Raw genomic sequence first — 15,357 nt, 5'->3', positions numbered from 1 at the left:
TGCTGATTCTTAATTAAGCATTTCTACCTTTATGTATCATAAAACATTGAATGGGTAAATACAAATCCTTTTGGTTATTTAATAAAAAATACAGTCTAGATTAAACAAGGGAATCATGGGAAGAAATTGTCCCATCATAATATTGGTAGTTAACAAACGCACTGTATGCTTCATTCCATAAAATCGGATACCTAAGTAACATCAAGATACTGTACATAAATATGCTGTCTTTAAAATGTTAGTGCTGTTGGTGTGTATATACAGTATATAGAATAATTTAATACTATTACAGTAATACTATTACAGTTTCTCTGAGGTATATTTAATACTGCAGCAAAGATAGGCCTAATACCTAATAAATTCTGTTCCTGAACGCAGTATTTGGTTCAGAAAAGCACACACAAGTACTCAGCCCCTGCCAGGTAAAGTACCATATCCTACCAGGTGTACTGAAGTTCTACTGCCTTTGGTTTCCATTCATTTGTGCTGGTAAGTCCAGTCATAGTTTCCCTCTGGCCACATGACACCCACAGCACTAAATCAATGTTTACTAAAAACGTTGCAAACACACTGATTCACACAGACAGCATTTACCTGAGGCAAGACGGTTCCAAGGAAACCTTTTCCCTGGAGCAAAAGAAAGCTCGCTCACAAAAGAACAAAACAGGTTCAGTTTCTTTTTGACATTTTTCCACTTCCTCATAACTGTAACATTTCTTACAGTGATTTGCAAAAGTATTCGTCCCCATCCAATGATGTTCCCTTTTTGTTGCATATTTTATTTTTTTTCTAAAAAGAACACACTGTTACTGAAGTATTAAAAAATAAAAAAAACGTTCTTAAAATCGTTATCTGCAGGGATATGTCTGATAAACTACCAGAACTATGCAAAAGTAGTAATAGTGCGAATAAATTCAAATTTGCATTGTTCATATTAAATTTGGAAAAAAACATTAAATAATGAAGTATTATTTTAGCAAAACAATGCAAAAACACACAAGGACAAAAGCATGCACACTGTATGTTGTTTGGCTTGTCAAATGACTATCGGGCACTATAGCATACTCTCTGGGGAATGTGACTGGTGGGTTGCAGGTTCAAGGCCCAGCTGTTCCCTGCTGCTGACACTGGTGCTGCACCTTGAGGCGAGGTACGTTACTCTGATTGCTCCAGTCCACTGAGTTGTGTGAATGTGGAGCAAATTTTTGAACTGGCATCCCATCCAATGTGGGAGTCTTGTGCCCTTTGTTCACTTAACGCCATAGAAACCAGGAATAGCTCAGGACTGAAAGGCTGTTTTGGGTCAAAAACAGATCCACCTACCTCTGTGATGAATGTTCTTTTCAATTCAGTGTCGAAATGTGATGTTGGCTGTTATTATAAGGTACAAAACTTCTTCTTTGTGTTGTAGAGTTTACGCAGGACAGCAAAAAAACGTTACATTTGCCTGTAGGGGGATCTAAAAAATAAACACATTTTCTCATAACAAATTCGCCAACGTCAGACTTGGCGTCAGACTAAATATCTTTATCTGCAGGATATGTCTGTGTCCCACGTGCGTTGGTACACTGAATTTTGAGCTGTGGGTGAACTCTCTATTTTGCTTGTGGTATGTAGATGTGTGGTAGAATAGACCACATTAAAAGTCAGGGAATATTACTACTTAAGAATGTAATATAATATGTCTCTTTCAGGGCTCTTACACTATACAATACAAGTTGCACTGCATTCATATAATGCTCTTAATTTAATTTGCTCATTTAAGGGGGCTTCTTAACTCAAACTACAAATGGAAAAGTCAAGGATTGTGATAGTTCTTATCAACAGTAAGCTAAAATTTACAATCAACCTTGTGTTTGGCTGGGAGTCAGGAGTCAATGCAGTGTATGCAGGATAGTGGTGGTGATCATTGTGTTCTGGGGCTTTGGGCTGCCGCCTTTGAAGTCACCAGGAGTTGCAATTATGAGTCATGAAGGTCAGCAGACAAAGCTTTGTAATAATAAAACAGGAAATTACAAAAACATAAACCATCAGCTCAGTATGCTTAACAGACAAAATTGAGTTTGAGCTCAGTAATGTTCCTCTAAAGAGAGGTGTTTTCATTACTCGACAAAGCGTCTTCTCGTTGTATGACTTGTTGATCAAAGCCAGGAGAGGTTTTCAGTATATCCTAACTTATTATACACTCCATGGTCTGCAGAAAGTAATTACAGCACCTAGAGGGAGAACGTATATATCAAGGACTTGTCTCAGATAATTGCAAACTTAAATGCTTAAAATAGAATGCGACAGAAGATGGCAAACAGTGTGTGTATCGTGTTTAGTGTCATTCCAGTCCAGAAATGTGATATACCAGCTTTGGCACAGACCCGTCACTGAAGATTTTCCATCATTTCTAAAGCTTGCCCAACAGACAAAATACGTTTCTATTTAAAAAGATGGGATAAGTTATAAAATTGTACCTTAAGCTTTGGGGGGGGGGTTTGCGCGGGTTAACATCTTGTTGGCCAAATCACATTCACTACAAAATGATCTTAGAAAAATGAACTTTCACACACCTGAAGAAGGCTCCACAGCCGAAACGTAGTGTTTCCTTTCTTTTCTTTTCAGCATGGAATAAACCCATTACCTGTAGTTGTGAATTTACCACTTTTCCTCAAATTGCAGCGCTGTCCTAGTCATGTCACCATTACTGCATATCACCTGACATTAAATAAGAAGATGAACATACATACAGTAAGTGGCACTATTGCTAATATTTAAGAACACAAACACTCTGTACAACAGTACTGCAGCCCTTTCAGTATTACTGCCTCCCACCACTGGGGCCCAGGGTTCAGCTCAGGCCTTTGAATGCTATCTGCTTTGAGATCATATGTTCTCCCCATGTTTGCATAGGTTTCCTCTGGGTGCTTTGGTTTCCGCCCCCAGTCCAAAGACATACTGGTTTCTGGGAAAATTAAGTCGTGTCTGTGTGTGCCCTGTGAAGGACTGGCTTCCCGTTTGGTTTGTATCCTGCCTTGTGCCCTTGGCTTGCCGGGATACTCTTACACTTACAGAGCACTTTTCTGGACTGGTAATTGGGACTACCCTCCTAGTGCATCACACATCAGCTATCAGTGGGGAGGAGAGAAGAGTGATGAACTGATGCCCATTCATAGAGGGGGATTATTAGGAGGCCATGATTGGTAGGGGCCAATGGGAAATTTGGCCAGGGCACTAGGGTTACACCCCTACTGTTTTCGAGAAACGCCCTGGGATTTTTAATGACCACAGAGAGTCAGGACCTCGGTTTTACGTCTCATCCGAAGGACGGCGCCTGTTTACAGTATAGTGTCCCTGTCACTATACTGGGGCATTAGGACCCACATGGACCGCAGGGTGAGCGCCCCCTGTAGGCCCCATTAACACCTCTTCCAGCAGCAACCTTAGTTTTTCCCAGGAGATCTCCCATCCAGGTACTGACCAGGCTCACACCTGCTGACCTCCAGTGGGTTGCCAGTTGTGAGTTGCCGAGTGATATGGCTGCTGGCATGAGAGTAGCATGAAATGAAAGAGAAATAAGGGAGACAGAGAAAAACAAAGTCAGAATTCTGAAATGATTGGATTGGGCAGATATGTTTTTGACGAGGAAGGCAGCCAAGAAAAATCAGCAGAGTAGAAGAATACCATGGTATGGACTACAACTTGTTTAGTAGTTGATAATGAAGGAGCAGATTCTGCAAATGTTGTTCTGCAGATTATCTTTTAAGGGCAAAATTTCCCAAGTGGCATTGTATGATTTATGCTACACCTCAGACGTGGATGAACTTACAGTTAGCCATGTGAAAAGACAGTCATATTTATTCTGCTTTTACTTCATTGAGTCATGCATCATGGATTTTTAATGACCACAGAGAGTCAGGACCTCGGTTTAACGTCTCATCCGCAGGACGGCGCATTTTTACAGTATAGTGTTCCCGTCACTATATTGGGGCATTAGGACCTACATGGACCGCCGGGTGAGCGCCCCCTGCTGGCCCCACTAACACCTCTTCCAGCACCATCCAGGTACTGACCAGGCTCACAACCGCTGAGCTTCCGTAGGTTGCCAGTTGTGAGTTGCAGGGTGATATAGCTGCTGGTTCCCCCACGACCCTGAACTGGATAAAGGGGTTCGAAAATGAATAGAAAAATTGAATGAATGAATGCAGCACTGAAATACAGACTCAAGTAGGGAAGGGCGTGAGTCACACTCCTGCAGTGGCTTCCAGCAGTAGCCCAGCAAGCCAGTAAAAACAGGCTTTTATCTGACAAACACTGAGGTCAAGGTCAATTTATACACGCCAGATGCTGTTCACCTGGCCTGTATTTAATCAGATTGAAACACCAGAGTTGTCTGCACCAAACGACAACTCACGCATGAAATTCACATTTTCTCTTCACGTTGATTAATACCAATGGCTCTCCCGACCACCAACAGGAGCTAGCAAAGGTATGGACATGATTCATTTGATAGGACGGTTTTCATATGATTAATTTAAAAAAATGTTAGGCATGAAGCTTTAGCACCATACATCATTACTGGCACCTTCTTGCACAACCTCATTTATTGTCATTTTTATTGCTTCACAAATCAAAACCACAAAACTACCTTAAACAATGAAGTGCTAAACAATATTGTTTCCAACAAAGGATACCAATTGGGGTTTTGTTTTGTATCTGTATTTGCACTTCATGAGAAACTCACTCAGGTGGCAGATGGCAGATGCAAATGTCTCCAGATCTCATTTCCATTTTTTATAAGCTCAAGTCTTGTTTTGTAACTACTGTACAGTACTTGCAGCTCCGAAAAAAAATGTGTGTTAAAACAGAAGTGAAAGGATGTGCACATAAAACGTATCAATCAGTGAATTTAATATTAAAGCATTTTTTTTAAACTGGAAGAATGCATTAGGGTTTCAGGCAGTAAGAAAAATGCTTCCTTAAGTGAAGAATGCCTGGCAATAGTTCAGCGTATAGACTGCAAATGAGACTTTAAAAGCCCTTAATTAACAAGCTATGTACACTGAACTATTTAGTGTTTATGTCTGAGGACAATCTACCTTTTGTTAATAACTTGTAATTAGTCACTATGAGGGTAGTAGCACTCTGTCAATGTTCCATTCAATGCGTTATAAAGGCTTTAGATAGACATGTTAGTCACTGAAACTTTAATTTGCTTCTTGCTGGATTTTTGTATAGTTCATCCATCCAGCAACAGCCATTTGCCTATTCCTGGTTAAGGCAACATGGAGCCTATCCTGGAAGTGTAAAGTGCAAGCTAGACCTACACCCTTCATGTCCATAGAAGGACACAAAGGGACATTTTGGAGACACCAGTTATTCTAGTCATGTTTTAGGAAGGTGGGAGGAAACCAGACTCAATAGAATGTGCACAAAGAATGTGACCCCGGCTAAAAATCGAACCCAGAACATAAGAACTGTGAGGCAGTCCTGCTGTGCCAGCCCTCAAATAATTCAGATTATGTTGAATAAATGTGAAATAAGAACCTCTGAAATCTTCACTGCTTTTTCATGCTATAATGAGGTCTGGCAAGAAACCCCAAGAAGGTTAGCAAGCTCTTCCATGGTAAGAAATCCGGCACATGCAAAAGAAAAAAACAACATGAGAAGAGCAAATCCATTTTTTTAATCTCCGTGCATTAACTTGGCAATTGCGTACGGTTTTTTAAAAATATTTTTTCACCATTACATCTGGCTTCCTGCAGCACACAGCTCGATCAATCATCAAAACCCCAAAACAGGCACTGCTAATAAGAACAAAAAGCAGTTAATTCTCTCAAGATGAGGAACCTTCCCCTCTGCCAGTCAGTACTGGGAAATGAAAATTAGAATTTTAAAGACAAGTTTCAGTATGAACCTGGCAGATATTTTTTTCCCCCCATTAGTAGCCAAATTCACTTGTGCACACAAGTAGGCAGCGATTCAAAGATAATACCAACAACTGCTTGACAGCTTTTACATACCCAGAAACAAAACCTGATACACCATGTAAATAAAAGGATTGAAGCACTTACTTCACCATGTGCCTTCCATTAAGAATACATTTAAGCTTTTGCATGCATCTTGAATGGGGAGGGGTAAGACCATTCTGGAAATCATTTTCAGTTTCTTTTTTATAAGGATTATTTTAAAATACAAACAGAAACGAATCTACGTTACAAACATTTCTGCAGGGAACCTGAATGCAGGATATAATAACTACATGGAGGTGTGCAGCATCAGAGAGTTCCAGGATTTCATGTTTATCTAACACACTTAATTTGTTTAAAATCACATTATGTGGCAACATGCTGGGAACATCCTCAATGGTCTTTCTTTTCCTGTAGGCAAACTGCCCACTCCTCGGCAAAAGAATTAAATGGACAATTGCCCACAGTTTGTCCTCAGGGAAAACCATACCCTATATGTCTCTTTGAGGAAATGAGGGCACCAATTTTCCCTGTGGCCAAACTGGGCACATTGCCCATCTTATTCATGTACAATGGAGTGGGCCATTTGCCTGCAGTTTGCCCACAAGGAAAATAAAGGACCAAAGTCTTCTTTCAGAATAATGTCAAGTGAAGAAAACATGTTGGGCACTATTGTTAAACATGGGAAAATTCAGACAGATTCATTCTTGTCTTGCATTTGGCGCTGTGACTGAGTTTTTTGTGTCGCGCAAATCTCACAACGCAGGGTGGTGGAGTGGAAGATATTGAGAATCACCCTGAAAACAGAGATCAGAAACAGCTGAGAGAAAATCATTTGACCCACCATGTTACTGTGCAATTTGATCCTTAGTGCTCGAGCACTGGGCAAGCAGTACTGGATTAGATTCAAAATAATCTCTATCATACTCCCCCACCCACTAAAATGTTCTTTTAAAACCTTCTGCTTGAATACTCTAACTTCTGTGAAACATCAGAAGATTTTTATCATATCAAGTAAAATTTTAATTTGATTGTTCTTGAGATACAGAGACCAAGCCACTTCTCAGTCTTTTCGATCCCAAGCATTGTAACAGTTTACATGAATGTGGTATGAACCAAGGTGTTTCTCAGAGTCTGTGAGCAGTGTTTCCAAACAGCAGAAGATGTTCTTAGACATTAAAGGAGTAAAGGTCATCTACAGCCAATCAAAGTAACTAATAACACCTATATAGTATGACCCTTAAAACAACAAACTCATCAAACAAATGCTGTGCAGATAGGACAGCACCTTATAACAATATCTGAGAATCCTGTTCCAGTACTGCTAGGCTGAGCAGTCAACACCTGGCTGCAGGGTCAGCTTCTAGTAAAGAAACAAGGTAGACACCTTCTGATACATTTTCAGACATGTAAGGATTGATAAAACAGTGGAAGCAGTAGAATCATTAGGCTCCTACTGTGAAATAATCTGTGATGCCCAGGGATGAGCAAAATTCTAAAAACTATTTCAAAGATTTGTCACTGGTTGATCATTTGACTCATTTGGCTCATTTGTGATGGAAAATTGGGTTTTCATTTTCTTACAAACGCATCTTATGTGAAACTGCACGTGCCAGCCCAGTGAATAGAGGGTACTACAGAGCACCGCTCCCTTGTGTAAGACAAAAGGTAGTAGTTCTAGCTCATGTATAATGACGTACTAAACGAGAGTTCTTTGAAAAGTAATTACTGTACTTGTGTCACGTTTCCAGGTACAAAATGCACTCTACATCAATATCGACAGTTATAGTAGCATATGATTAGAAGCGGTTGTAGTTCAGGTGGGTAGCTGCGTCAGCATGCGTAGGCTGCAAAGGAACAAGTAATAGGTTTATTCCATGCTGAAAAAAAGAAGAAAGAGAACACAACGTTTCGGCCGTGGAGCCTTCTTCAGGTGTGAGAGAGACAGGGCAGTAGGCAAAGGTAAAGTAGCAGGAGAACAAAGGTTGGGAGGGAGGAGGAGTGAGAGGCGGGAGCAGGGGACAGAAAGAGAGGCCAATCAAGAGGTGTGAAGTCAATTCAATTGTGAAGTCAATTCCGGATCACCCAGACAGCATCTTGTACCTCCAGCAACCTTATTTACTGTATCTCTTGCAGTAAATGCCCAGCCATCTACATTGGAGAAACAGGAAGGAGAATCAGAGACTGCTTCAGAGAACACGTCAGGGCTGTGAAGATTAAAGATCTCTCCAAGCCCATTGTTTCTCATTTCACCTCTGACGGCCACGACCACACTAATCTCTCCGTCTGTGTTCTCAAAGACGGTTTTCTGAACTCATACATCAGAAAGACCACCGAAACTAAAATTATTCTGCAGTTAGGATCACACATTCTCCCTTCCCTTAACGACAGATTACTGTTCTTTTAAATTTTCTCCATTCATTGGAAGTTTCATTTCACACCTCTCTGCACCCATTCTGACTTCACACCTCTTGATTGGCCTCTCTTTCTGTCCCCTGCTCACTCCTCTCACTCCTCCTCCCTCCCAACCTTTGTTCTCCTGCTACTTTACCTTTGCCTACTGCCCTGTCTCTCTCACACCTGAAGAAGGCTCCACGGCCGAAACGTTGTGTTCTCTTTCTTCTTTTTTTCAGCATGGAATAAACCTATTGTTCCTATGATTAGAAGCTGTACTTGTGTTGCAATTAAAAAACAACACATCATATGACCGAATCTTTAGAGAAAGAAACCTGACATATCGCACATGGAATTCAGAGACAACGGCTTCACCACTGCTGCCATGCCATTTCCAGTAACTCATGTGACGGTGGAGTCATGTCAGGAATGCAAGTTGTTGGTCTTGTAATACCATTGAAAAGCAAAACGATGATAAAAATTCCATAAACACTTCCTCTATGGGGCTTGATTGTTTTAATTCCTTATCGCTTCATGAATACCAGTTATACCAGTGGAAAGCTATAAATAAGTAGAACGCATCAAAAGCAGGCCCTTGAGGGAGGCAAAGTTGAAGAACATTTCTGGGACACTAACCTTCTGAACTGTCTTTCAGGAGAACAGCACATGATTTTATCAGTCACAGTTCTATGCTTGAGGTTACAAAACTTAAAATAGCCTTTTCGGCAACATACCGTATAATAAAAAAAATAATTTCTTTTTAAAAACACTGACTTTTAAATAGCTCTTTGTTATCCGAACGCTACCTGTGAATTCAGGGTCCCCAATTTTTTTCTCCCAATTTGTGTGGCTGCTTTGATGAATATCCATTTACCCACAGACTTGATGGCATGCAAGCTATGCTCCCTATGGCGAAGCTAGAAATTAAATAAAAATAGAACTTTATTACTTAAGCTGCAGTGATGGTGCTCTTTAGACTTTTCTTCCTTTGGAGTTCACTTGCCTTCACTGAGAAAACAGCCCAAAAAAATAAGCTTCAGAGTCACCTAGTTCTTCCTGCACCAATAGACCTTTAATTCCAGTTATACAGTACACTCTCTCGGAAGAGACAAAATTCCAGATACAGATACTCTGTTGGAACTGTTCAGCGTTTTAGGGATGTGTTGCGTGCACTAAGCTCTCTGATGTTATGTCATGTCTTATCAAGATGGAATATTATCCAGGTTAATTACTCATTGAATAAGAGGAGATATGTCAAAGGTAAAAGATGGGAAAATGATCTAAATAGCAGTATCTGAGCAAAAACCAATGGGACAGTGCTCTAACCTTGCCTAGGTCACCCATTCGGCACATGAAGGAGATTCTGAACACCACAAGAGATATTAATATACTCTAATAGATTTCAATGACACCTAAAATAACTAATGAGCCATATGGCCTCCTCTACCTTGTTTCTTTACAAGTAGCTTGTTTTTTTGCAAAAATCCCTTGAGAATGTTTCTTAAGCAACCACTGCACATCGGCTGGTTCACTAAGCTACCCAGACATGGCGTTGAAGCCATCTTCTTTCAAAAAGCAGCTGGATGAGACCGTTTTGCTACTAGCTAAAGAAAGAGTAAAAGGCCTCCTCTGATTTGTCATCTTTCTTATGTTCTTGTAGCCCGAGCTCATCCTCGGCCTTAAATGAGTTTGCACGTAATTTCCAATTTGTGCCCTATGAGATTTTTTTTTAACCCGAAGTAAGTATTTTGGTTTAAAGAGTTAACCGTACAGACTCTCATTCAAATCCCTGAAAAAAAGCTGTTGTTCTCTTTGTTTTTGTACACTTGGTTTGCAAATGTAGCCAGAAGCACTACACAGCTCATGCACACTCACGCATGAAAACAGTATACAGTATAACCCTAAACCGATCTCTACTCGCACATGGACATTTTTTGTATAAAAGACAAAAAACAATATATTGCTTTAAATTCATTTCTTAAAGTGTTAGAAACCACAGGACCTAGAATTCTGAGATGATTCCTAAAAACTACATACAATATAAATGTGTGCTTAAACAGACTGTGAACATTGTTTCTCCAACCCTCGTGGTTTTACTATAATTAACACATTCTTATGAGATTACATTCAGGACACCGACTATATGTGGACAAATAATTGCTTTACAGGTGAATTCCTTCAAATATTTCCCATACAGTATTTTCTGCATGAAGCGATAGTGGCCAGTCATTGCGTGGTAGCAATTAACACTTCCTAAATCTTCAAAGAAAACTCTGTTGTAATCTCCACTGACTTCGCTGCACAGAGTGTGTACTATGTCCAAAACAATTTTTCTGAAAGACAATTAAAACGGCCGTTACCAAATTCAACCCTTTTTTTCACCCACCTCCCATGTTTCAGTCTCCTCAAGCACCTATGGAGAGTCTCTTGATGGGCAGCTGAGAGGAAGACTCAGCTCACCACTATGTCATGAATGTGAATCAGAGAAGAGTCTCACACGGAGAAGGCTGAATCAGGTCTGAAATATGATACAGAAGGGAAAATGATTTAATACAATCTAAGGAGGCTCGAACTATCCAGGCTAATCTTTTTGCATCATCTACTGCAGTAAAATAACAGATGAGAGAGTTGTGAGAGACAAAAAAAGAGAGAGATGGATTAACTTGCCCTGATCTGCCGTACACTCCCAGATGTTGAGCTTGCCTCCTCCATGATTTTCGGCTGCCTGCAGATGCTCCTTCAATTTAAAATTCTTCTGCCAGCTTTTGTTATCGCCATCATTCTCCATTCTGCGCCAAAACCGGTTTATACTCATCTGTTCACCGGACAAGGTTAAAGAAAAAGGCTTTATCTGTGCTGGACTTGTTTGTCATTGTTTAGGAAAAGCTAAATTCCAATTCGTTCTTGCCATAGCCAAAACATTCAGTTTTTCCCATTTTCATCCGGAATAATTGATACCTACACGTGTCTAAATATTTAACAAATAAAAGCAATTCACTTTTTTTTTTTGTAATTTTCACATCCATTCATTGATCCGCATTCCTAACCACTTCATCGATTTAGGGTCACAGGGAGGCTGGGAGCCTATCCTGGCAAGCAACGGGCACAATGAAGGTTATACCCTGGAGAGTTCGCCACAGGGCAGACAGACACAAACACACATACTCACACCAAGGCCAGTTGTCCCAGAAGCCCATTCACTTACAGTACCTGTATGCCTTAAGACTGTGGGAGGAAAACCATGCGAACACAGAGAACTTACAAACTTACAAACTTCATCCAGATAACACCCCAGGAACTGAACCGAGATCTCTAACAGGTGAAGCAGCAATGCTAACCACTGCACTACTGTGCCACCCACATTTATAATCAATGCCAATTAAAAAAGATGTAGCTCTGCATAAACTGCTTGTTATATTAATTCTGTGTTACTCATAAATTAACTTAAACAGAGAACTCAACAGGGGGACTTTATGCAAGTATTCAAAACCCTCAGAGTCAAACAAAAACCAGATGACACAAGCAGAAATTCAGAGAACGAGATTTAAGACTGAAAATAGAGGCGCTGCATTTTTAACAATCACTTGGTAATTTTGAAAACAGAGCAAGACAATATGCCAAATACAAAAAATAAGCATGGTAAAATGAGGAAAGGGGGGAAATGAAACAAGTGCTAAAGGAAAGAAAAGGCATCTGTGCTTTCCCACTGCTTGCTCTAACTGACAGGTCTATAATGTTTGCAAAGAGCCACAGTCTGGTAGGTGTTATAGGTGCTGTTGCCTTAAATGCTCAATAACCGTAAATCGGGAAAGCATGTTAACTCATCATAATTAAGTAATTGATTAATCCAAACCAGAAGACACCGAGACATTCCAGAACACTGAACAGGACAAAAGAGTTATTTATATATCTTTACTTTTTCCAGTTGCATTTAACATTCTCTGTCTCCACACAACCTAACAAAATAGATTTTATGGCTGCAGTCAGACTCACAAAAAACAGAGGCACTTTTATACACTAAGGGTTGTGGGAGTCTGGAACAAGCTGCCCAACTATGTTGTTAAAAAAATTCCCTCCAATGAAGTACTGGATCAATCAGATACCAGGTCTAAAGGCATCCACTAGTTTGTAATGTTTCTTATGCCCACGTGTTTTTACTCCAAACATCAACAAATAACTGTGATAAGTACTGTATCTCCAAGAACAGACTATTGGAATGTCCAAATACCAAAGCCTAAGAAATAAATAAACTACAAGTATTTTAAACTAACAACCATTCACAGTTCGTGGTGTCTTTCATATGGGGGTGGAGACCTGTGTCAGTGTAGTATGGCTGTAAAGGAACAAGTAAAGGTTAATTCCACACTGAAGCAGAAAGAAACAGTCTTCTGCAGGGGTCTTTAATATTGCTTGCCCATAGACTACTTTGCATTTCTTCGAGACAGCTGAAGCAATAGGGTGTAATCTTTTACTTGACTGACAAAGCATGAAAGTAGGCTTGCAGAACTAAGTGAATGCCTGTAGGTGGAACATTATTTCATGCCAAGGTAGCCTGCAACATTAATGCTCTAGAGCAGGGATGTCCAGTGTCGTTGAACAAGCAGCTGACCAAACTGCAGATTCTGCACCACCAGTGGGACAATGCCGACTCAGGCCGGGCAGGAGATGAGGGCTCAGCCTTTAAAACTGACGACGGAGACAAGGAGGGCTCTAGAGACCTTGTGGCTCGTGTAGGGGACTGTATGCATTGCAACTTAATACAGCATCAGATAAGCTCTGCCATCCAGATCCCGCCACCTTACAAACAACTACCATTAAGTGAACAGCAGACAGATGTTAGAGCAGGCGTTTAAAGAAGGAACAGCAGAGCCCTCTAAAACTGAACAGGGCACTAAGGTTTTGTGTGGACTACAAAGAGCAATAAGGCGACTTAGAAAGTTCTCCTACTACCGCCTCAGATTGATGAGGCACTGGACCACTTCCCTGGCTCTTGGTGGTTCAGTTGCCTCCATTTGAGACGCAGGTACTGTGGGGATAAACGTGCGCCACAGGGAGACAAGTGTGGCAGTTAGGGACTATGCATTGCTCGCACCACCTTCAAATGGCTTATGGAGAGAGTTTTAAGTTGTTTTCTCCTTTAAGGCTGCAGGATCTACCCTGGTGACATAAAGAGACACACAAGCATTCTTTTAATTAAAGTAGTAGCCAATTTACTTCGTCATCAGGGCTTCACCATTAAGGGTGGTGGGCCTCCAGTTCCCTAAGAAGCGCCACCTCACTTCCTTCAGCATGAAACTAACTTCCTGGGGGGTGTACTGTAGTAGGACCAGAGGAGTTAGGCGCTAGCCCTACATGCCTTCACATTATTTCTGTTTGGGAAACTGATTGTGGGAAATGGGGCACTTTGCTCCTGTACTTTTCTGTTTAACTTTGCTTCTGGAAACCTAGGGCACACACCATGAGCAAAACACCTTCTAGTAACAGGAGTGAATTCTCTCTCTCTCCTCAGAGCCCACATTAAAAGCTTGCAACATTCATAACGTAGACTGAAATGTAGATCAGTACCTTTCAGGGTTTTTATTTCTAAAACAAAACTGGAAGACATCAGAAAGAAACCTTCAGAGACAAGGCTGCTATGGAACGTGGATTAATTTATAAATCCCATTAAACAAAAACTATATATTATAGTTTAAATACTTAAGAAATTAGATCGTCCTCCATCACAGTGACATTTTGAAATTGTGTTGCGTGGCAACTTATGTACCGCTGCCTGCACTTACCTGTGGTTTCAGTTACTGTACATTCCCGATCTTCTTTGCATTAAGTCGGCAACATGCCGTATACAGTATGTGCACTGAGTCTCTCGTAGTCGTGGCATCAGAAGCTAATTCGTTTTTACGCGCCCCTTAATTCCACTACAGTACATTATTTCGCAGCGTGAGGAATGTGAAAGGCACATTCGTTAAGCAGGGCATGGGTTTCACTGTCAGGTCCCGATCTTTTCCCAAATGTCATGCAATCTTGTTTAGATATCATCACAACCGTTGTCAGATCGTTTTGCCTTTGTTTTAAAAGGGCTGTAACGTGCTTTTTCCACCTGGAATTGCTAAATAACGTGTCCCACTGGTGACTTAACTTTAGGATACTAAAGTTCTTGGTCTTACGAAAAAGCGAATACCGAATTTAATACCCAGACTGCAACCACACCTATGATTTAATGTTGCAGGCATCAGCAAAAAAAAAAAATTCAAACCATACACGGGCACCAATAGCGTGGAGGATCACTAATTTGGGTTGTGCCGAGCTGTGAGAACACTCTGTTCTCCTACTAGTAAACTGCGTTAACGTTAAGAACTACGTTGTGGAGTTTATATTATGTCAATGGCCGTTTAGAGTGGTGTGCTTTTCTCAATGCTTGTCTGATTGGATGAACTAAGCGTCAATTTCCTTGTTTTTCCCTTTTCATAAAGGGACTTCCCCCTGTTTTCGTATATTATTTAACTTGATTTTTTTTTCAAAAAATGTGCCTTGCGAGCTCCTATCGTACCTCTGTCACTTTTATCATCGACAGAAAATAAAGTCGCTGACTATTTTTTTGAAAGGAGGAGAAAGGAAATTTGAGGAAGTGAATATTATGCACGACTTTTAGGATGTTATCATTTTGTTCTCAAAACGTTTTTAGGGTGTTATCATTCTGTTTCTCAATATGCCGTCTTATAATTATTATTATTATAATTGTGTTTTGTAGGTCAATGTTTTGCTTTAAAAAATAACGATCTACTTAAAGGTAATATACAGAACCTACGGTATTGTGCGACGTAGGCGCATTTATAAAGTACCGTGTGTGTTCACATGTGTTCATAAACGTAGCGTTCTCATAATGTAATTATTCTGATCACATAATGTAAACTACATGTCGTTCTGTGTGCATCGATCTATCGGTAGCAAGTTGGGTCCCACTCCCCTGCAGTGTTTTGTTGCTATCTAAAATTGGAAAAACTCCCATTTC

At 40.4% G+C, this 15,357-nt stretch overlaps 1 long non-coding RNA gene across 4 annotated transcripts; it reads right to left on the bottom strand.

Moving 5' to 3' along the window:
* Positions 1-966: 966 nt before the first annotated feature.
* Positions 967-14,863, bottom strand: LOC148654481 (uncharacterized). Of its 4 annotated transcripts, none has more exons than XR_015941458.1 (3): positions 10,735-14,863; positions 4,059-6,751; positions 967-2,703 (listed from the first exon to the last, which is right to left on the bottom strand). It is a non-coding gene; the product is annotated as an uncharacterized LOC148654481 (long non-coding RNA). The 4 variants fall into 4 exon arrangements; XR_015941460.1 differs by lacking the exon at positions 10,735-14,863 and having other exon boundaries at positions 967-2,216; positions 2,559-2,703; positions 4,059-7,982; XR_015941457.1 differs by lacking the exon at positions 10,735-14,863 and having other exon boundaries at positions 4,059-7,982.
* Between the last annotated feature and the right edge of the window lie 494 nt (positions 14,864-15,357).

The sequence above is a fragment of the Lepisosteus platostomus genome, chromosome 9, assembly GCF_059453375.1.
Source record: "Lepisosteus platostomus isolate fLepPlt1 chromosome 9, fLepPlt1.hap1, whole genome shotgun sequence".
In the NCBI taxonomy this organism is placed as follows: domain Eukaryota; kingdom Metazoa; phylum Chordata; class Actinopteri; order Semionotiformes; family Lepisosteidae; genus Lepisosteus; species Lepisosteus platostomus.
This window is presented reverse-complemented; position numbering and strand designations above follow the sequence as displayed.